This window comes from Mauremys reevesii, linkage group 7, assembly GCF_016161935.1.
Source record: "Mauremys reevesii isolate NIE-2019 linkage group 7, ASM1616193v1, whole genome shotgun sequence".
In the NCBI taxonomy this organism is placed as follows: Eukaryota; Metazoa; Chordata; order Testudines; family Geoemydidae; genus Mauremys; species Mauremys reevesii.
The window spans coordinates 115,276,142-115,288,092 of NC_052629.1; positions in this window are offsets into that span (position 1 = coordinate 115,276,142).

Genomic DNA, 11,951 nt, shown 5'->3' on the forward strand with positions numbered 1-11,951 from the left:
GCACAGCTATGGCTCTGCATCTGTGACATTGCAGCACCATAGTGTAGATGCATCCTACATCAACTGAAGGGGTTTTTCCTGCAATGTCGTTAATCCACCTTTCTGAGAGGTGGGTAACTAGGTCAACTGTGTCGACAGTGGGAATTGGGTTGACCGACTATGTTGCACATGGCATACAAATTTTCACAGCCCTGAGCGATGTAGCTAGGTCAATCTAATTTTTAGGTGTAGACCATGCCTCAGATCCTTGTAGCAGTACTTTGAACTCACAGAATAAAAATCAGACTAGCCTGTTTTCACATTTGACTTTGGTGTGATAATTACCGAGTCATTCACATGTAAAAGCAGTCCCATAAATATAATCTTGGATGGATCCTATTTGAAGCAGCTTGTAAACCCTAATGATGGTGGTGTACACATTCCAAATGTAAGGGCCTGATACAACTCCCATTGAAGCCAATGGGTTCAGTGTGATTTGGACTGAGCCTTTAAGAAAAAACGTACGTTTCCTTACTGGACTGTTCTATACTACACTCCCAAAAATCTTAGTTAAAATGTTGTACAAAATCTGTTTAATGGTTTAATTTCATGATGCATATTACACTGTACAAATTGGATTACTAATTATCTACTTAATTTATATAAAGTTTTACTTCTATAAAGCAAATTATTTGCATATATATTAACCACAGTATGCATATGAAATAGGACTTCAGAAAGTGTTATGCATTAAGTCTCTATAATAAAGTTTGATTTTATATCTTAAGTCAACAGGGAGAGCTGCTGGGACTGTTTCTGACTCCAAGCTTTTACAATGCCTAACATAATGGGTCCCTGATCCTGGCTGGGACCTATAGGAAGATATAAAATACAGATATAAATAATAAATTTTCCTGATTTTATTATTTAGGCTTTTTTGTTACATAACATCATTTCCCACAATGCGTCCTTAAAATCGACTAGAGATAAATTTGCTTAATTACCCTACAGTTCTACCACCAAAATTACCTTTTCCACCAGGATTTTCTGGCTGTTTTTTGTTTGTTTTAAATTTAATTAAAACCTCTCCTTTAAATTAGAAAAATATAGCGCACTGGGGAACCAAATATATAAGGGTGACATTTTCAAAAGCCTTCAGTATTTGACCTAACTCTGCTCCAATAAAAGTCAACTATTGAATGTTGAAAGTTAACCTGTCTTCAAAGGGCAGTGTCTTTTAGAGCTTGTGAGTTTTTTCATAATGACTCACGAGTGGTGGAAACTCCACAAGTCTTGTAACCTAAAAATAAAAACAGATTTAAATTCAAATAAGCAGTTTAAAAAATAAATTTTCTATGGTTCAGTATGAGCCAGTGAGGAAATTTTTCAAAATCCCCAGGACACAAGGTGCTGAGTAGAGATGTGTGAGTAACGGATTGTTTGGTTTCCTGGCCAACCAAAAAAAAAATGAAAAAAAATAAAATAGTTTGGGGTTGAACAAAACAGTTCATTTTGTTTGAGGATTGGGTTTTTTCTTTAATTTTAAAAACAAAATTGAAGTAAATGTCTAAACAAAAAGATGTTTTGAATAAAAAAAATCAAAACATTTTGTTTTGAAAATAGAATGAATCACTTCTGTTTTGTGGGGAATTTTTTAGGGGGGGGTTCCCCAATCAAAATAATGTGATGAATTTGACACATATTTGTGAAATGTTCTGGTCAAGATGAATCTGCATTTTTTGGCCAAAAAAAAAAAAAGTTTAATCAGAAAATTTTCAATGAGGCTACTCCAAAGTCATTTGGGTGCTTTAAAAATATTGCCTAAACTGGCCTAATTCTGCTCTGATTGAGGTAAATGGTAAGACTCTCACTGATTTCAGTGGGAACAAGAGCAGGCCAAATTTTATTAACATGTTTTAGAATATATGGTTACCTCAAAATATTCAGATTACATCCTCCACTGGGAACTAGAAACTAGCAAAACTGGCAGCAGTTCTGCAAAACTCAAACCGTGTTTTTCCTCTGAGTCCTTCTTATTGGAACCCACCAAATTTGGGGGTTTGGTGAAATGATGCATGTTCTGATCCAGGTCTAGAAACTGGCAAAACTGGGCGTGGTTTTTTAATTCAGATAGTTTCATATTTTGGAAAGCTGTAATTTGGGAAAGGAGTGCAGGCCAAATAGTTACATAGTGTAGGTTAAACTATAAGTGGGGAAAGGAGTGTGTGGTTTTCATGTTTCCCATTGGGAATGCCTTTTGGGGCTATATCATGACCAGGCCACGAGGGAGACTGCAACTCAGAATTTCCTATCTGCCTGCGGGAGTAATGGATCAACCCTGATTGGTACCCAGCACGCTGTGCACAGCTCGATATGCCAATAGAGCTACGGGGCTGGACATCTTGAGGTGTCAGCCTTGGCTCCACCCACTTCCACCCACCTGCTGGAAAGAGAACATAGTGATTCTGTGGAGCCTGCTTCCGCTCCCTGTTATGCATGTAGCTAGTACCAGGGAGTAAGGGGTCGCCCCACACCTCCTTGTGCCACCATGCAGACCAGGTTATGATTTGACCCTTTGTATGTATCTGCTTAAAACTTGCTATTTAGGTGAGATCCTGGCAGGCAAGACCATTTTTAATTCATCCCAGAAACTAAAGGTGAGCTGGCTCGAGGTCCACCTGTGCCTACTCCCTAGGACTGCAGGAAATCAATCACGTGCGGTATGCTAGCATGATCCTAACAGATGATTCCTGCTCAGGGCTCCAAAAAAGAACAGTAGAAAACCCTAAGTCCCCACCAATATGCCCTGCTACGGGAAATTTATTTCCCAACCCCAATTCTAACAATCAGTTCAACCCTGTGCACATGGGCAATCAATCATCAGGGTTAATTATATCAAAGAGGCACATCTCCCCACGCACACATAAATATTAATGATACTTAGGTATGGAACAAGGGAAGAGTAACCCTACCAACAGGGACCCCATACAGCAGTGCACTTAAGCATAGTTCCATTAGTCCTGATCCGCAATGAGACCTGTGCAGAAGAACTGCTGAGCCTGCACAGAACTCCACTGAGGCCTAACACAAGGGTCCACCTGCATTCATCTCAATGCATGACTGGGTACTATGTGCATGCTTAAAGTTAAGTGTCTGCTTAAGCGATTTGCTGGGCTGGGGGCTAGATGAGTAAAATACAGCAGGTGAGAACACTCACATCTATTTTGATTGCATGTCTCTCAGCATTACAACTAAGACAAAATGTAATTCCAGAAAGGATTTTGTATTTATTTATTTTTTTTAGAAAAGTAATATTCAGTTCATCCTAAAGCAATTAATTAGAATCATTCCATTTCCCCCCTCAGAGCTCATCATTGTCTCTGCAGCTGAACAAAGCTCACGGTACAAAATGGAATACATGCAACCACCGTGATTCTATTAATCAAAACTATGTTAAACCACTTCAAAGTGAATATCATGAATATTTCACCTTCATTGCTGTGAGCTTCATCAGGAACACTTAGAGGTTCATGCTGAGAAGTAGCAACACGGTGCTTTTTATTAGAGACTGGGAGGCTTTAGCTGCGGGCAAGTTAACAGCCTTAGCATCTATTCTAGCCCTCAGCAAGCAGATAGTTATTGCTATCTTCTATAAATCACTTCCGATTTATACACGGACCAAGAACCCTGTTCATTAAAATTACTTTTAATAAATTTCTACTTTTTTTTATTCACACAAAGGCCTTTTTCCTTAATAAGTACTAGACAGTAACTATGGGCCTGATCCTGGAACAATTACTCACACACACAATCCCTCTGACATCAATGGGACTACTCATGTGAGTAAAAATGTCCAGGTCAGGCTCTGTATGTCAAGTTTTCCACGTGTCTGCTGCTGAAAACAAAGACCTGGGTCTTTCAAGGGCACGATCCACAGCCCATTGAAGTCAGTGGAAAGCCTCCCATTTGCTTCAGCAGTTTTTGGATTAGTCCTCTAGGGCCATAATCTGCTCTAACCTACACTGGTGTAAATCCACTGACATGGAAAAATTACTCTAGATTTACACTGGTGTGAAGAAGAGCAGAATTTTGCCCTTAATGTTGTTTTACACTTAATGTCTAATTGGCACTTAATCTAATAGGATTAAAGGCTAGAAGGGGAGGGGGGGCTGATCTTTGTTGTTGTTTTTTAAACCTCACATTTGATGTATTGATGCACCGGCCTCTGCACTGAACTGCATCTTTATGAAAAGCAAAGCAAACACTCTTATTCTTAAGCCAGAGATAAAAATCACACCTGCTTTGCCTGAAATGCTCAGCATGGTATTGCCAGTAACAGTACTTAGGAACATAACTGCTCAAATTATTTGCTATAATGGTGCCATTCTATGGTTCCCAGCAGAATTGGAATTGCTGAACGTTGCAGTCTTCACAAGTAAAGAAAAGCTAGTATAGTGCTTATGTGAAAATTCACTATATTTCTGCTACCGAGGGAATAGTTTCCTCCTGTGATAATCCAAAATGTAAAACACATTGAGTGTTAAGGCTTCTGAATATAAAATAAAATTGGTGTGAATAAATGATTATTTATATAAAAAATGCACAGTCAGAACATCTGCTACATATGTAGGACCATAAAATTTAACCATTTCACTGCTCTGCAGGAACAGCAGCCCACTGTAAGATATGGTCCATTCCCAATCACTCATACTAGCTCTGATCCCTCATTAGCTATAATAAAAGATTATTTCTTAATGGATACAGGGTTTTTTATTCTATTATTTGTCTTTTATAAACCTGTTTACTTATAAACTCACATTTTATTTTTTCTAATACATGGAATTAAAATATCAGCTTCGAATAGGGTAATAGTGTTTTATCTCTTCTCCGTGTTTCAATAAAGAGAGTTAATCTGAGCAACAACTGACTATGTCTACATTACAAATTACTTCGGTATAACCTATGTCGCTGAATGGTGTGAATAATCCAAACCCTGAGCGATGTAAATTATACTGACCTAAGGGTTGGTGTGAACAGCAAATTTGACACCATCAGCTCAGGATTAAACAAAGACTGTGAATGGCTTGCCAACTACAGAACCAGTTTCTCCTCCCTTGGTTTTCACACTTCAACTGCTAGAACAGAGCCTCATCCTCCCTGATTGAACTAACCTCGTTATCTCTAGCTTGCTTCTTGCTTACATATATATACCTGCCCCTGGAAATTTCCACTACTTGCATCCGACGAAGTGGGTATTCACCCACGAAAGCTCATGCTGCAAAACGTCTGTTAGTCTATAAGGTGCCACGGGACTCTTTGCAGCAATATGTCGGCGAGAGAACTTCTCACACCAACATAGCTACCGCCTCTTGTGGTGGTAGGAGTTATTAAGCTGACAGAAGAGCTCTTTCTCATTGGCTTAAAGCATCTTCACCAGTGTCGTGTAGACGTAGCCTCAGTGATTGTAGGCACAATTGGTTAAAACAAAAGATGAGGCAGGAAAGAGAGAGATTGTTTAATAGATAAGGCATGGGGCTGGGAATCAGGAGAACAAGGTTCTAATTTTAACTCTGCCACAGCTGTGTTGTGTAACAGCAAGTGAGTTGGTGCCTCTTTCTTCTTCCACCATTTGTCTGTTTAGAGTTTACTCTTTGAGGCATACAGCCTCCTATTACATTTATCTACAGTGCCAAGCATGATATTGTTTGGAGTCGCTAGGTGCTGCTGTAGGACAAATTACAACTGGTAGGGATCACTGTAATGGATAGAAGGAGGGCCTTGCAGTCCATTTAAACAAAGTTTTAAGTAAAAACGGCTCCTGTTTCTTATTATTGTCAAGACAAGCAATGTCATTTTTCGAGGTCAGGTGGGAGAGGGAATAGGATTAGTTAATCTAGAGGAGAAGGAAGATTTATAATAGTGTTTGTGGCTGATGTGTAAATTAGATCTAACATTAGAAAATGTCACATTGGCCATTTTGAGGGGTTCAAGGTCAGGGTGGTTGTTGTTTGGGCAGAGAGAAGAATGGGCAGTTGCTTCTTTTGGTAAGTTTCTCCCTTGGACCCTGATTCAGCAAACCCCGTCAGCACATGCTCAAGTACTTTGCTGAGTCAGAGCCCTGACCCCTTTTGGCATCTCCCCTATGGGAACCATAGTGAATTAATCCTCTCATAGGTATCACACACATGATGGAAGTAACATATCACTATAGTGCAGGGAGACTCACCTCACTGGAGTACAGCATGGACTGGTAGTGGAGCTGAAAAAGCAGGTTTGTATGGCTTTTTCACTTAATTTACAAACAATCCAGTCTTTTTGATGGGATATTCAACATTATTGTTATTGAAATGCTAACGTTGTCCTACGCTGATAAATTGGGTCATTCTGACTGCCATAAAAGGACCTTTAGCTAGAAGATGGCAACTACATGTTATTTGTTCTACATGTCATTTGTTATATGTATTATGTTGAACAAGTCCCTCTGTTGGAACAGACTCCAAGAATTTTCCTAACAGGCTGCTGGAACTGGAGTGAATTGACTACAGTATTTGAATTTTTCATAAGGCAAGAAAAATCAAATTCATGTATGAAGGAAAACATTGCCTGTTAATTCTCACTGTGCTGCTCTTCCTAGTAAGACAAGTAAGGGTGCCCTCTATCTTTTGAGCCTGGTAATCAGGTTTAATTCTTTCCCATTGGTTGCTTCTGATTCTCCCACTTTGTTTTTCTGTGCGTTCATGCTTATGCATTGTTATGCTGGAAAAGTATCAAGTCATCATGAAGGTAAATTAGGTGACACCACCGCAAAGCAGAGTCCATAGTGCCTGCAGTCAAACTTTATACTAGTAGGTAAGGTGACCAGATGTCCCAGTTTTATAGGGACAGTCATGGTATTCAGGGCTCTGTCTTACGTAGGCACCTATTGCCCCTCACTCTGTGTCTTGATTTTTCACACTTGCTATCTGGTCACCCTACTAGCAGGGGAAGTAGCACTTCTTCAGGTGACGGAATGTGCTTCCTTTCCTGTCAGGCAGGGTTGAGGCATGAGGAAACTCGTACTGCCACTTCCCGTACTGTAGCAGCTCTGAGGATAAACAGAGGACTCTAGTCTCCAGAGCTGTCAGTACTGCAACTTGCAGCAGCACTATATTTGCCGAGAGAGGAAAGAGAGAAAATATGAAAGAACGGAGGACTCAGAACGTAGGGCAACACTACCATGCCCTTCCTGTCCCTCTGTATCCCACATTAATCCCTTGACGTAGCTCAACATATATTGCTGTATTTTCTTGTCAAGATGTTCACATTTTACAACAGGAGAGCCATTAAGCACTACAGGCCCAGGTCTCCATTCACCCAGTCCTCACTCCCTGGGAAGGTACAAAACAGCCAGAACTTGAGAGGTTTCCCCATGTTCCTGATAAAATCCTTTCCTCTCTCCTCTAGGAAAAGACCTTTTCTTATTCCATCGCTGTGTAAATAAAGGGCCAGATCATTCCCTGGTAGGGCAAAACCCAAGGGAGAGGAAATCTCTGTGAGGATCTACTTACAGCATTCCTCTTCAGTTGTTCCTGGGGTAAGAGGGGTGTGTTTGTCTGTGTTTATCTCTCTGCTCTAGTAAAGGCTGCAAAGTCTGACCCTAAACCTGGCAGAGACCCACCACCCTCTGCAGCAGAAACCCATGATGTTGCAATGGCATCTAAGTATCTCTTCCATGCATACTTGGCAGAAGAGGGGATCCATGCATGGAGGTCCTGTCCCCCCAGGACCAGATTTTGAAATATTGGACCAATATTAGGTTCACGCATCACAACACATCTAACCCTTGCCGCATGCTTCTTAAATAGCAAGGAGAGGAAGAAAGGCTGTTTGAGGATGTGCTGCTAATGACATCTCTCCCAAAACCAATGATGGTCTGGAAAAGTGACTTGCATCCCCCAAGGCAAGATTAAAAGTCTCTATTTATTGATCAAATAGTTAACCACCAAATACTACATTTTACAGTCTAAAGGTGTGATTTATTAAGGGCATAAAGAGACTGTAAAAAGAAATACCCAGCCTAATGCGGTGACCTAGCTTTTAACATTGGTAAGTCAACACATTATACTCCTTTAAAGCCCTGATTTGTTTAATTTTGTGACATTAGCCCTTTCCGGGTGGCTGAAGCCCTACGTGACAGATGGAGTATTTTTCCCCACACTCTTTATACCTGGCCAGACACAACATGCCTTTTATGCTTTCGTTTTAATTGAACACTAAAAAATAATAATTCACTGAGTGAAAGATTTAGTATACCACGTAAAATATTAAATGACAATAAAGTCACACACACAAATTAAGAGAGAAGCCCTAAAATCTAACCTGTATGAATGTCATATTTTTCTGATGTCCATTTTTCATTTCCCCCTCCTTTAAAATGCAATAAATTACCATTATTGGTAAATATTTATATTCAGTTCAGCAACACAGAGCTACTGATAGTGAACATTAGCTCTCCCCTCAAAAAATATTCCCATCTCCCTGAGACATTATCACATATGACTTTCTGAAGGTTTATAAATTGTGTCTGAAGGAGCTAATTTAGGGAATACCTTTATTCTGACCTCCAGGGCTTTTAGCTAGGAAAACTAAAACAAATTAGGACTTGGATATTCACATACATATTGGATAAAATCAATAGTTTTAATTTTCGCATTTAAACCCACAATTTTCATCTGACAGGCTCAGCAGGTTTTAATGGACACAAACAATTTACTTTTACTGTTTTAATTGTTTTTAGTCAATCACTTTTATTGCTTCTCTGCATCTGACTAAACAAATTAATAGAGCTATGTTCATAAATGATTACTTTGTAAAATGGCTTGATACACATATTTGACAGTTCCACCTTCAATTACTGCCAACATTAGTAATATTTATACCAATAGGTATGTTTATTCAGGTTTTTCAATTAAAACAGGAACAGTACTGATCAGAAAAAAAACCAGTGCCTTTCATTCAGTTACATACAGTCTTTCTTCCAACAGAATAATGTATCTAGTCTGAACAGAGAGCTATCATAACATTTACTCTAGAGTTGACTGAAAACCGTTTTCCAGACAATGTTCCTATCTAGTCTAGATCATGGTATTGTTGCTAGACAGGAAGATGAGCCCAGTGGTTCAGATGCTAGCCTGGGACTTCAGAGAGTGGGATTCAATTCCTTGTTCTGCCATAGACTTTGCTTTTCTGTGCCTCAGTTCCCCATCTGTAAAATGGGTATAGTCACATTTCCCTACCTCACAAGCATGCTGAGGATAAATATAATAAACATTGTGGGGTGCTCACATACCACAGCAATGCGGGTTGTATCAGTATCTATGGATATGTCTACACTGCAAAGTGAAGATGTGATTATAGCACAGGTAGGTTATGCTCATTGTCTGCTTACACTTAAGTAATATCAGAGAGAGCTGTCTGTTCTTCCTTTACTCACATTGGTTCTTGTTTTAAAGCCAGGGTAGCCAGCCACTGCAATAGACACAAACCCTGTAACACATTACGTTCTGCATTGGAAGACTAGATTTAGATCAGATTTATATATATGCATTGGAAGACTAGATTTATATTTTGGACTATTTGATACTTTTGTATAATTACACCCTCATTGGCTAAGTAACTCGTGACTCTCATAAATCTCCATGTTTTTTAAAAATATAGTATTCAGTTTATTAGATTTCTGGAAAAGGAACTTTTTTCTTTCTTTTTTTAACTACAGGTTTGCAAAGCACCTACTACAAAGGGGTCTGATCCTTGATTAGGTGATACAGCAGTAATAAAAAATTATATTTAATTTGTCCTGTCACTAGTCTATGTCCCCACCCCAACAACAGCAAAACTACAGACAGTACACGCGATATTTCATAGCACACCTTATAAATTGTTACATAAATGGGAATATATTGCCCAGATCTCATCTATTTATTTCATCTTCAATCTGAAATTCATGCAAAATATGACACATTTGATTGAGTCTTTCCATATTCCTCAAAAATACTTAAACAAGTTCCTCATTTTGTATTTTAAGAATTACTCCCTACTAAACAAATATTTGATCATTGAGTCATTTGCACAAAATCTTTTTTTCAGTTAAAAAAAATGCCGGTCTTCCAAATCCTACCTTTTGGTTGTGGGGCTGCGCTCAGCTCGTATTGAAATATGAAGCTGATGGTGGCCACCTTGTTTGGATGACATGTGCCCTAGAGTATTTCCATGGTCAAGACTCTTCAATAAAGGCTAAGTCCAAGACAAGGTAATACAAAGCATTCTGATTACAGATATCCATTTAGATTAAAGTTTTGTATTAAAATCCAGGGAGATGATCAACAGCACCATGACCGAACCAGGACACAGTTGTTCTCCCAAGACTACAAACAAGATCATCTGATCTTCATGCCCTTTATGGCGGTTCAGCAGGAGAGTGACCTAACTGATTTTTAAACTTGCCTTGAAATGTTAACACCTTGCAGAGAGTCAGAACAGTCATTATCTTTCTGTGGACCAATAGCCTGGGATAGCCAACCTTTTGCAGAGCTATTTAATGGAGTCCTGACCTACTGGGTTTGGTCTGTAAGGCTGCTGAAAGCATGTGGTGAGAAACTTTGCTTGAATCTGATATAGTTTGTGAAGTCAGGCATTTGTAAATGTCTTATCTTGATTTTTCTTGTAACCATTTCTGACTTTAATGCCTCATTACTTGTACTCACTTAAAATCTCTCTTTGCAGTTGTTTTATGGTTTTAATCTAATCCAGTGTGTTTAAATTGAAGTTTCTGGGTAACTACATTTGAGGTGACAAGTTGTGTGCGTATTATTCTCTTAAGGAATAACAGACTTAATATAATTGGTACTGTCCAGGAGGGGCCTGGGCAGGACAAGACATAGGGGGGAAATCTAAGACTGGGGTGTGTTGTGGTCACCCTGCAGTATAACCCAGGCTGATGACAGCGAGACTGTAACCCAAGTGTGACTGGCAGGCTGCTGTTACACACGGTCACTCAGAGTGTGGCTTGCAAGCTGCAAGGCTGTTTGTGAGTGACCCAGGTGCAGGCTACATCAGCAAGGCCTTGGAAGCCACACAAGGTTGCAGGGTAGGGGTGACACAGCTGCTCACCAGTCTGGATTGTATCCTGGTGTGTCACAATGGTATATACACATTGTGCCTCCCTAAAGAGTTTACAATCTAAACAGAAAAGACAAGACCAAGGAAGTAGAGAACTGAGGCACAAAAAAGATTAAGTGACGTGCCCAAAGTCACACAGTCTGGGCCACAGCCAGGAGTCAAACACAGATATAGTGAGTTCCAGTCCAGTTCCTTAATCACAATACCATCCTTACTCAAAGCATCCGCTTACGTTATTCCCACCGGTGTTTATTCTAATCTCTGCACAGAGAGAAGCTACACAGGGGAACAGTTTGGCCCCATCTGTTTAATTGTGGAACATACACTTAAACACATACAAGAGAGACTAAAATAATGTGCTGATACCTGTGAAAAGTTCACAGCTTGGAGAGATTACCTCTTCCCACTGCAATATCAAGGATTTGCCATTGTCTCTCCTAAAGCATGAGACGGAACTATTGTACAGAGATGCTAAGGATTTATCCTCCTTTAGTCTACATGCATAACTCTCACTAGAATCACATGTGGACAACAAGCAAATATAATCTGAGTCCAACTATTTAGAATAAAATTTGCACCCAAGTTACAAGAAACTATATGTCAGATTAACCCATTGCTGGTAATCATACTCAAACACTAAATCCCAGATAAATGGGGTTTGTAAAGGATACAACAGCTGACTGTGTCTACCAAACATTCTATTGCCACATCGTAAATGTGTTTTCCATTTACAAGCACACAAAGGGTACTTTACTGCCAATTCCTGCTTTGATGGCACATCTTATGACCTAAAGCAATCTCAGCTACAGAATAAC